General features: G+C 46.9%; 1 non-coding gene and 1 pseudogene across 1 annotated transcript in view; both read left to right on the forward strand.

The window, feature by feature from the left end:
* Window positions 1–1365: 1365 nt before the first annotated feature.
* CYSTM1 overlaps window positions 1366–12224 on the forward strand; it is a 43283-nt gene continuing 32424 nt past the window's right edge. Inside the window, exon 1 of the transcript XR_005355434.1 lies at window positions 1366–1543. This is a non-coding gene — a transcript (cysteine rich transmembrane module containing 1). The remainder of the gene's footprint in view (window positions 1544–12224) is intronic.
* LOC102154215 lies at window positions 7502–10402 on the forward strand (annotated as a pseudogene).

Genomic DNA, 12224 nt, shown 5'->3' on the forward strand with positions numbered 1-12224 from the left:
GCAGGGGAGGGGGGAGGCAGTGCAGGGGGGGAAGCAGGCTCCCTACTGAGCAAGGGAGTCCCAAGAGGGGCTTGATCCCAGGACCCTGAGTTCATGAACTGAGCTGAAAGTAAGTGCTTAACCAACTGAGCCACCCAGGGAGCCCTGGAAGGTTTTGTTTTGTTTTGTTTTGTTTTGTTTTGTTTTGTTTTGTCAGAAAGGAGGTTGGAGCAAGAAAGTTGTCAGCAGAAGAAAAGAAGCTCTAACTTTGTTAGGGCTGAGTAGAAGGCTTCCTATAATGCAGATTACCCCATTTTCCTTTAAGGGATGGACAGCAAGTACCATGTGACAGATTGCCTCATTGGTGCTTATCAGAAAATTCCTGACTGCATTTCTGGCAAAGGTTGAAATTGCAATTGGGTTATAGGTTATTAAGCCTTGGTATGGTGACTCGGCCAAAGTGACATCGAGGTCTATGGTTTTTCTTTTTAATAAGTCTAAAATCCCATAGTTTGAGAGGGAGGGACAATATATGAAACCCATAGTAGTGCAGGGAATAACAGAGTAGAACTTAAATGAAACTCAATTAGCAAGAAGCAAAGGGGTGAGATAAACAGTGGCTCTCAAACTGGGACTTCCATGGGATGTTAAATTCTCACTTTGAAGCTGGTGGTCTACACCGGTCACAGAAGTGTCGGCATATGGTTATAGCAGGCAAGGGGAGGACACTTGAGAAAAAACAATTTCTAAAATGAGTAAAAAATTATTTTTGCGAGTAGGACTCGCTGATTTTTCCTCGACTTTGTTCTGGGAGTGTTTCGGTCATTTCTTTTTCTGTGGAAACACAAGGCTTTCAGAACAGGAAGTCGGGGGCCTGGGCCTGAATGAAGGAGGTTGTTACATTCTCTGGCAAAGGCTTCACTACTTGCCGTGAAGAAAAGTTGCCAGAGAGCAATCCAGTTAGTTTCAGCCCCGGTCCTCTCAGGTACAGCTCGGAAACCTAAACCCCCGAACGATCTGAATCTAGACGGAGAAGACACCAGGAGAAACGGCCTACAGCGAGCCCGGCCTGAGCGGGCCACGGCGGGGACACAGTCTGCCTTCCAGACGCCTGCAGTGGCGGGGGCCAGGGGGCATCGTCTGGCGTCTCGGAGAACCAATCCGACCTGAGAGAAGTGCGGGTTGGGAGTCTCCGGTACACCCCAGCTCAGGGGCGGGAGCACGGAAGCCAGGCTCCCGCCTCCGGTTCCCACTCAGCCCCCGACCAGAGCGCGCTCCGGGAGGCGCACGGAGGCCCGGAGGCTGGGGGTGGGGCTTAGTGCTGTGACGCCATCGCCCCGCCCCGCCTCGCCCCGCCCCGCCCCGCCCCGCCCCGCCCCGCCCCGCGCGCGTTGCCGGGGTGATCAGGTGACTCGGGGCTCGCGGCGTTCCGGGCAGCCGTGACGTCAGGCGCGCGGCTGTTTCTCTCTTGCTGGGTGGCAGGTGCGGTGCATCTGGTGCGGTCTTATCTGGTCGGACCAGGTCCAGACCCAACCAGTGCCGTACGGATTCGAGAGGAGGGGAGGTGAGTCGCGGCGGACGCAGGCCCGGCCGAGCTGGGATCGGGGAGCGGGTGAGGCGCGGGCGGGGCCCTTCGGAGGTTTGGCGCGCCCCCGGGCTCCCCAAAGAGCTGTAGGCGCTCGTAGAGCTGTAGGCACCGGGACGCGGTGGACAGACTCAGGATGGGGTGTGCGCAGCCTCCGGAGAGGGGCCACCCGGGAGCCCCGCGGCTGTTCCTCCGGTTCTTGGTCGCCGCGCCGCTCTTGGAAGCTCGGGGGGCGGAGATCCCGCGCCGCCCGGCCGGCCTCGGGGCGGTGGTCTGAAGGGGCCCCGCATTTCCGCGGGCCCCGCCGTGCCCGGCTTCGCGTGCTGGGAGCGGGGCTCGCCACACCCCGTCCCGGGGGACTTGTGCGGGAGGCTTCGGCAGCTTTTCGCCTTGGGCTGCGATTTCTGAGGCGCCGCCAGGGCCGGGAGGCCGCTCGGGAGCCCCAGGGGTGAGAGCAGAGGCCGGGGTGTTCGGAGGAGGCGTTGCGGGGCGAAAGGAATCCTGATTTTTGAGGGTGGGGGGTGAATTGGGATCTCAGTGGACCTGTTGGTGTGGGTGAAATCTGCGCGGAGTCCTGAGGGGTGGGGTCCCGTGGTCAGCCGCGGTTGGGGGTAGAAGAGTAAAGGGGAAGAGGCCCTCCGCTGAGGGGATCCTGAGCCCTGCGCTGGGGGTAGAGCAAAGGCAGCTGTGCGGAGACTGATTGGACCGAGTGCTAGGGCTGTTTTGGGAAAAAGTTTGGAGAATTAGGATTGGACTGGTTAGAAAAAACTCTTGAGTGATCAGCTGAGGGTTTGTGTGCTGTGGGGAGCCATGGAAGCGTCGGCTGGATTGGGGTGGTCGTGGGGAATACTGGGTCCTAACCTGGTCTCCCTAGAGACCACTGAGGGAGCTGTTGGGGCAGCCCGAGAAAGAGGTGACAACACCTAGAACTCTGGTCTGGTGGGATTCTGCGATCCCTGCTTGTGAAATATAACGAATTCGCAGGCAGCCGGGTGTCTGCGCTCCAGCCACGGTTAAAAAATCCTAGTCAGAGAAAGGAAGTACCCAACTGCAGCTCATTTTCTTGTTGCATCTTTTTATTTTTTGAGGGTTTTTTTTTTTTTTTTTTTTTTGAGTAATCTCTATACCTAAGGCAGGGCTCGAATTTAAAATCCCCAGATCAAGAGTCGCACCTCTACTGACTGAGCTAGCCTTGTGTTCCTCTTATTGTGTCTCTTGGCGGATTGCAATGCCTACGTATTAGCTTGCCCCCCTCATTAAGTAAAGAGATTGTATTGTCCACAGCCCTTGGCCTTTAGAGGTTTCAGTGTCTCATAAATACTTGTTATCCCCAAAGTGAAACTCAAATGCTAAGTGATTGGTAGAGTTACTGGAGGGAAGTTATTTTATAAGGGATAATTAATGTCTAAAACATGAATTTGGAACATTGGGGAAACTGAAGAGTCTCATGCTTTTTGTTAATCACAAAACTAAGAGGTTCCCTTTCATACATTCCCCCCTGCCCTAGTGGGCTTCTCAGCCTAAGGCATTTTAAATGTTAATTGGCCATTTTGTCTTGATTTCTTGAGCAACATTTTTTTTTTTTTTTTTAATAGAGAATGCCCTCCTGGGGGTGGGCAGAGAAAGAGAATCTCAGGCAGGCTCCATGTTCAGCCCAGAGCTCCATGCCAGGCCACGACCCTGAAATCATGACCTGAGGAAATCAGCAGTCAGATGTTTAACCGATTGAGCCACTCAGGTGCCCCCAGGAAACAGTACATTTTGATTATTAAAGATTAGTGATATGCTGTTTTTTTTTTTTCCCCAGCTCTGAAATTTGCTGATTCTGTGACCCAAACAAACAAACAAACAAAAACAAAAGGCACTGCTCCTCCATTTTATACTGAACCTTTGTGATTTATGTTTTCTGGGAGGACGTGAAATGGTTGAACCTTGCCACCAGTTTGTTTTTGTATATGTTTGTGGCAGAAAATAGAACTGGACCTCCAGGGATCCTGTGCAGTAAAAAGTAATTTAGGGAACTGCAGAGAACTTGGGAAGGTGGCTGCAGCTGGTTTGTGCATAGTGCAAACCAGCACAGCACTCGAGGGAGGGCAAATCTAGAGGCTAGAGGCGGGGAGGGGGGTGGGGGTGGGTGGATGAACTTCCCTTCAGATCAGTGACGCCATTCTCTGTAAAATAAATGTTAAGTAAGATAGGTCACTTGAGGTACGGGTGTTTACCACACACTACTCAGTGAAGAGTTTTTCCTCATAACTCTTCCTGATAATCCCCTGGTAGGGCTTGTTTGCATAGTGATTTTTAAGGGTCTTTGTAGGAGTCCTGTACTGTTAAAACATCTCTGGAAGTTAGATTATTTTGGTCACATAAAAAAAAAAAATTGTTAACCATTTTCTAACTCTCCTGGGCAGTATCTGAACCAGCCAACTAATCATGCTTCCTTTGGAAAAAAACCAGCCCTTCCCCCACTCTAACCCTCTCAAACACTATAACTCTGTGCTGTTAGGACAGTTAAGTAGGCCAAGAGTTTTGGGAGATTTTTCCACTTTCATTTACCCATGCCACCCCCACAAGTTTTCCCATTGGTAGAGAATCTGACTTCATCGTCAGGAAAAACATCTTCCTGTGTTTCCCTAAACAAAAGCTATGATACACACCAGGACTGGCAGTTCTCTTGTTAAGATTGCTCTCCCTTAAGGGGCTGTGAGCCAAAGTGAGAGGCAGGGCTGGGGTATAGGCCAGAGACTGATCCAGGGAGGAATCTCGGCCTTAGCCTTTGTCACCCAAGGCCCTGGGCAGGGCTGTCCTTTTTTGGGACAGAAATATTCCTTGACCTTGAAACAGGACAATGGTCAGTACTCCCTTCCCAGAGGTATCAAGGAGAATTAATGAGCGGCTTATATGAAATTTGAACTTCTCCAAAGCTGAATATTTTGATTTTTGGATAAATGATGCATTTTGAGATATAGTAAAAGAAGAGATGGATATTCTAAATTTTTGTGAAAGCCTCATTCACACTCTGAGGTGTTTTGTTGTTTTTTTTCTGGGGTATTTGGGCTTGGTTATCAATAAGCCTATAATCAAGATCTAGAGGCCTGAGGGTACGTGTTTGTGTTTCATAAGGAAATCAGGTGATTCCTTACTTCTGGTTCTCTGAGAGTGCCTAGAGTAAACCAGTAACAGCCACAGCCAGGCGTGGCGCTTTCTACCCAATATCCTCTTAACTCCAAAGCAGTTAGTTATTTTGTTCATCAGAGGTAAAAAGTAAAAGTGGGTAAGAATGTTCCCTAAATTAAACGAGGAATGAAATAGTCATTTTTTTGGGTAAGATTTTATTTACTTATTCATGAGAGACACAGAAGCAGAGACTAGGCAGAGAGAGAAGCAGGCTCCCGGTGGGGACCCTGATTCGGGACTCAGTCCCAGGACCCCAGGATCACGACCTGAGCCAAAGGCAGATGCTCAACCACTGAGCCACCCAGGTGCCCTAAAATAGTCATCTTTTAAAATTCCCATATCCTATGTCACTCCTCCAGTCCTGCTACTCAGTTGTATATTCACATGCTTGCTGATGTGCCCGTGAACTCTACGGAACTACAACATCCATCTCTTTGACTTCTGTCATTTGTTGGCTGGGCCTGGTTTTCACACGAGGGAAATTCTGATGGGAGAGGCTGCTTGTTTCTCTCTGGCAGGGCTGAGTTACATGCCTCCAAGCTCCCAGCGCCTGGCCGAGTCTGCTAATTGGCTTGGCTGTAAAGTGGGAGTCAGCAATTAAACAGCAGTATAGGAGCGAGGGGATTGGGCAGGAGTTGACCCTCCAGCCAAAAAGGTTCACGCCACTTTGTACACTGTTTGCAAAGGACTCTTCAAAAGGAAATGAACTTGGAATGATTTCTTGTGTAGTTTTAGGAGACATAGGTGAAATATTAGCATTGATTTAGGCCCCAGAACCAGAGTTAGGAAACTGGATGGGCCCTCATTTTTGGAGCAAGGGAGACAAATGGTTTGAATTCAGTCTCTGTGGACAGCAAGCCTGTGGTATGACTTTGCCAAAAACAAGAGATGATTTGTATTTTTGTGAACCCTTTCAATTAAATGGTTTAAGGGAGTGTTGGCAGTCATGGTGGGAGGAGAGTTTGATCTACCTGAACTTAATCGTTGGGTGGTAATGCTGTATTCATTAGGTAGGGGTGCCTATCATTAGTTCTCCAATTTATGCTAAGAAGCCTTAGTTCCCAGAGAGTTGGCCAGAAAATACATCATTGCTGAAAACTATCATACCACATTGTCATGGTTCAAAGAAAGATAGAGATGGAGAACAATTAACTGCAAAGTTATTTGGGAAGATGGCAACCTGGGAAGAGGTGCTAGACTTCTGCCATATTATTATTTTTTAAGTAGGCTCCATGCCCAGCATGGAGATTAACGCAGGGCTTGAACTCACAATGCTAAGACCTGAGCTGAAATCAAGAGTCTGACACTTAACTGACTGAGCCACCCAGCGGCCCCTGCCACATTAAAATTTTAATGCTGTCTGCAGTACTTTACCAGTCAACTTTCAGTATCAGGACATTGGGCAGGATCATTTGGAGAGAGATGTCAACTCAAAACCTCAAGATCAAGAGTTGCATGCTCCACTGACTGAGCCAGCCAGTGGCTCTATTCATATCTTGACTATTGTAAATAATATTGTAATATCATATAATATTGCATAGATATAAGCATAGGATGCATATATCTTTTTGAATTAGATTTTTTTTTTTTTTTTTTTTGGGGGGGGGTAAATACCCAGTGGTAAAATTACTGGATCATAGGGTACTTCTATTTTTAATTTTTTTAGGCACCTCCATACTGTTTTCCAGAGTGGTTTTACCAGTTCACATTCCCACTAATGACGCACGAGAGCTCCTTTCCACATCCTCACCAACAGTTGTTATTTCTTGTGTTTTTGACTCTAGCCATTCTGATGGGGGTTATAAGGTGCTATCTCATTGTAGTTTTGATTTTCATTTCCCTGATAGTGACATTGAGCATCTTTTTTTTTTTTTTTTTTTTTTTTTAAGATTTTTTTATTCATGAGAGACCGGGAGAGGCAGAGACATAGGCAGAGGGAGAAGCAGACTCCTCACAGGAAGGCTGGTGTGGGACTCGATCCCCAGACATGGATGGGATCACACCCTGAGCCAAAGGCAGGTGCTCAACAGCTGAGCCACCCAGGTGTCCCTGAGCATCTTTTCATGTGTCCGTGGTCATCTGTATGTCTTTTTTTGAAAATGTCTCTTTAGGTCCTCTGCTCACTTATTAAAAATTTTTTTAAAAAAAATATTTTCTTTATTTATTAGAGCACAAGCAGGGGAGAGGGAGAAGCAGGCTTCTCCTGCTCAGGTAGCCTCATGTGGGGCTCGATCCCAGGATCATGAGATCATGACCTGAGCCAAAGGCAGACATTTAACTGACTGAGCCAGGCACCTCTCTTCTGCTCATGTTTTGGATTTGTTTTTCTGATGTTGAACCGTATAAGATCTCATGTGTGTGTATATATGTATATGTATGCACACATATGCATATATATGTATTTTTTTAGATCTTTATGTGTTTTGAACATTAACCCCTTACCAGATCAATCATTTGCAAATATCTTTTCCTATTCAGTAGGTTTTATTGATGGTTTCCTCCACCATGCAAAAAGCTTTTTATTTTGGTGTAGTTCCAATAGTTTAATTTTGCTTTTGTTTGCCTTACCTGAGGAGATGTATCTAGAAAAATGTTCTATGACAAGTGTCAAAGAAATTACTGTCTGTGTTTTGTTTCAGGAATTTTATGGTTTCAGGTCTCATATTTAAATCTTTGATCCATTTTGAGTATGTTTATGGATGCTAAGAGAGTGGTCCAGTTTCATTCTTTTGTATGGAGCTGTCTGGTTTTCCCAGCACCAATAGTCTTTCCCCCATTGTATTTTCTTGCCTCCTTTGTCATAGATTAATTGACCATATAAGCGTGGGTTTATTTCTGGGTGGATGCATTTAAAAAAAAAAAAAACTCATCAATACCCTACACTACTTTGAGCCCCTTGTCCTCCTCATATATAGTAGCTCTTTGTGGATGTTACTGGCAGAAATCTGGGGTTACTTAGCATTTGTTTTTTCAAACCTTTGTTGGCCTTACTGCCTTTTGCTCTCAAAGTCCTAAGAAGATGAAGAAAGGAGGGGAGATGTCGCTGCTTTGGGGTGGTATGGTCTCTTAAGGTAGCCCACATAGGCACATGATAGGCGGCAGTGGCTTCTGCTGCTGCGAAGTGAGATTCCCTCTTGCCCATTAAGAGACACCCCACAGTGCTGACTGGGCTGCTGCTTTTCTCTGGGGGTCAAGAGAGTGCACTAATGGCCCTGGCTGGCCCTGTAGCCAGCAGGAGCCGGGAGTGCCTCGTTAGATTGCCAGCACATTAAGCTGTAGGGGCATCTGTCTAAGCCATCAGGATTTCAGGTTTCCCACAAAACCTAATCTAATGCATGGGAGGGGGCAGGGGAGCCTCTTTGAGGGGCTGTTCTGGTGGGGGACCTGGCCTGGGAAGTGGCCTCATCAGGCTTGTTGGGAAGGAGGGACCTGTCCTTTTCTAGTGCGTCCTCTCAACTTGGCAGGGGGCAGAGTTGGGTCCTTCTCCTCCTCTCTCTGCTCTAACCTATCCTTTCATGTTCCCAACTCACTTTCAGTGTTAATAGCCTTCTTCCCTTTTTCTGTCCCTTCTGTTCACTGCTGTCTTCTCTTCCCACGCTCCCTCTTGCTGGGCCTCATTTTCTCTCCATTGTCACTTTGAGGGCTGGCTCTTTGAAGTTCCAGAGTTACAATGCTGTCCTGTATGTCCCAGCGACTAGATGTAATTCAGAGGTCCCCAACCTTTTTTACTGAGGAGGAGCCAACCTCCACTTCCCCACTGGCTTTCAGATAACATCATAGCTGGGTTACTGACCAGAGTCCCTGAGCTGAGTGGTTGGATGAGGCTGGAGGTACCTTTCCGCCAACTAGGGATCCCGGTGGTATGGGGAGAGGATTGTGGTCGGGATTTGCTGGTGTTGTTGGGAGCTGTCAGACAAGCTCAAGTCTACCTTGGGAAGTCCTTGCCAGGCAGACCTGCAGTTTCTGCAGAGGACCATACATAACTAATAAAGGGGCTCTTGGTGAGGTGGTCCTGGAACCCCTGAGACTGTTTGCAACTGTGGACACTGGTCTGCAGCAGGGGTTTTCCAGGTGGTGACTAGAACAACATGTTTTCTCAATGGTAGTTAGATGATTGTTGGAAGCATGGCTTTCCACTTAGTGGGTTATGAAATGGATTATTTTCTCCTAAAAGTCATGTGGCAGACTTTACCCAAAGATGATCAGCAGGAGTCTTAACTTCCATTATTAAATGTATGTGGAAAGTATGTATATAACAAGAAAGTAAGTACAGTTGAATGGATAGTTATATTCATTAATATAACTGTAATGTATTTAGATTTAGAAATAGAACTTTATTTTAAAACCCAAATGGGGTAATAGAATGTGTTGCATTGCAATTTGCTTTTTTCAATGTGTTGATGCCTTTACATATCTGCACATGTAATCCTATCTCATTCTTAAGGGCCAAATAGTAATGCCACCATTTGGAAGTTCCATGGTTTGTTTAACCATTCCCACATTGGTAGCCCTTTAGGATTTTATACATTGTATGTGTGCGTATTTGTGATGTGTTATATAGCAGTTATAAACAAATGCTGTAATATCTGTGGAGAGGGGGCCTCGGAACCGCGGGTCAGACCGCAAGACCTGCCTGCCCACCATGGCCGAGAGTGATTGGGATACGGTGACAGTGCTGAGCAAGTTGGGCCCCATGGCCGCCCAGGCCAAGTCTGAGCAGGCCATCTTAGCAGCTCAGAGACAAGGAGAAGATGTGGAGACTTCCAGGAAATGGACCGCTAGCCAGAACAAACAGCATTCAGTCATCAAGAACACAGCCAAGCTAAGCTGGACGGGGAGACTGAGGAGTTGCACCATGACCGTGTGACCCTGGACGTGGGCAAGGTGATCCAGCAGGGCCGGCAGAGTAAGGGGCTGACCCAGAAGGACTTGGCGATGAAAATCAACAAAAAGCCACAGGTCATCATGGACTACGAGAGTGGAAGGGACATTCCTAATAACTAGGTTCTGGGCAAAATTGAGAGAGCCATTGCCTCAAGCTGCAGGGGAAGGCTATCCGAAAGCCGATTGAGAAGGGGCCAAGGGTGAAATGAACACAAAGCCTTGAAATCAGTGCGTTCCAGCTGATGTCGCCTGGCTGGTTGCCCTTGACCACCAGCATCGGCATGGGTCTCTTGATGTGGCTGCGTTGAATGTGGGGCGCCAGCCCTGCCCAGGAACCCCCTTACTTGCTGTCAAACAAACAAAACCTTGCAAAGTATTGCTTCTCCTGATTTTTTTTTTTTTCCTCCCCACCTTTGGTGTCTGCCCAGTCAGAGTGACTCCCTGGGGACCTCTGAGTGGGACCACCTCAGGCTGGTGGGGCTGCGGGGTGGGGCAACCTGATCAGGAGAGAAAACCCAACTCCGGTCCGGCTTTTAGAGAAGCCAGTAAACGTTTGTTGCCCTTCAAAATAAAATAAAATCTGTGGAGAGGGTATAAAATTGTATGTGTAATTTTTTTTTTTTTTTTTTTGCATACCAGAACTAGTGTTTATCTGTTAGATGAAATCCTGAAGGTGGAACTGTTGGTTCAAAGACTAGGATGTTTTTATTTATTTAAGGTTTCACTTAAAAACATACTTTTATTGAAGAGTATATGAGAAAACAGGATGGTCCCTAAGTAAAAAGGATGTTTCAGGGCACCTAGGTGGCTCAGTCGGTTAAGCATCTGCTTTCAGCTCAGGTCATGATCTCAGGGTCCTGGGATTGGCCCCAAGTTGGGCTCCCTGCTCAGCACAGGGAGTCTGCTTCTCCTTCTGCCCCTCCCTCTGCTCATGCTCTATCTCTCTCAAATAAGTAAAATCTTAAAAAAAAAAGATGTTTCCTCCAAACATTAGGGTGGGATACCAATGCCTGGGCAGCTTGGGTAGGCTATTTTAGTTTTGATAGCTCTTTGATATAGCAGTTATTTTTTTAAGGACCATTTAATAAATGTTGTAGATGTTAGATTTTATAGAGCAACAGTCTTGGATCCAGCCAGAGGTTCTTTATAGAAAGCTTTATACAAAACAGCTTTAGCAGATATGTTCCCCTCTCTTGAAGGGAGCTTCTCTGTATTCCCTCAAAGTGTCCAAGTCCGAAAGGACGCTAAAATCTGCACACCAAGTTTAATGTTGGAGAGAGGCAAGATTAATTGGCTATTGTCTTTTCTTCTTCTTCTTCTTTTTAAAGAATTTATCTGGGACAGAGAAAGAGTGGGGAGGAGCAGAGGGAGAGAGAAAGAATCTCAGGTCAGCTCCATGCCGAGCATGGGGCCCCGCTTGGGACTCAGTCTCATGACCCTGAAGTCATGACCTGAGTTGAAATGCCGTGGGACGCTTAACTGACTGAGCCACCCTGGTGCTCTGACCATAGTCATAATTTCAAATAATATTGAATTACTGTGAATAATTTGGGGATGATTCAGACTTTACTACTCCTAATCTGATGGTATCAGGACAAGTTGAATGTGCTCACATCTTTGTGTTGGCTTTATGTTGGGGATGTGGGGGGGGGGTGGCTTAAAGCAACCCTGAATGCCTGAATGGCATTAGCAAAGCATATTAATAAATAGTTTGTAGGATTTTAGGCTCCTTTGTAGTTTTTATGTCAGAATGAAGCTCTGTTACTTTAGGACAGGGCCTCCAGAGGTAGATGAGCCACTATTATTTTTTTTTCCCCCTTTTTGGGCTTTTTGACACCCTTATTCAGTAAAAGGTACCATTTCTGAGCTCTCTGTCATTATGTCCTCCACATTATGTCCATATTCTGGCCACAGGTCAGAATGTTGGTACAAAAGACATGCTCTTTTTTTTCCTTTATTAAAGACATGCTCTTATATGCCCTTACTTATTATGTGCAGACAGCTCAGCACCTGGTAGAACTCTGTGACAAACAGAATGCCCTGAACGAGGTAGGGGATGGCTAATAATATTTGGAAGATTGACACCAGAATCAGCATTTCAACAATGGTTATATCCTTCCGACCTGCCCCCCACCCCCGCCCCAAAGAAAAGCAACTTAGGACATGGTAACACAGCAAAACATGTTAGAAATGGTGAGCAAGTTATAAAATCCAAGATCTTGCCCATGTTGTAACAATCGTCGACTCTCAGGGGTCTCCTGGTGTTGCTCTGTTGTTGGGAGCATCACTACTGTATTTACCAGGTAAAGTTCCTGTTGTTGCTGCTCCCCAGAGCTCCTGTGTCAGGTTGTCCATGTCAGGAGTAGCTTCTTCCTAGGTGTAGGACCATGGTTCTGGAATGCCCATTCTGTGGTTTGGGCTTCAGAGTGGAGGACGCTGCTTGTCCCCTCTGCTCGTTGCACATACAGTATCCTGTACTAGCAGGGCCGTCCAGGCACGTTCCTTGTATCCATTCCGGTAAGATTGCAGAGCTTATTAAGGTAACCACCCAAAGTGAATTCTTTATAGTCTGAATAGCCAAACTATCCTCACTATACCC

Source organism: Canis lupus, chromosome 2 (genome assembly GCF_011100685.1).
Source record: "Canis lupus familiaris isolate Mischka breed German Shepherd chromosome 2, alternate assembly UU_Cfam_GSD_1.0, whole genome shotgun sequence".
NCBI lineage: Eukaryota > Metazoa > Chordata > Mammalia > Carnivora > Canidae > Canis > Canis lupus.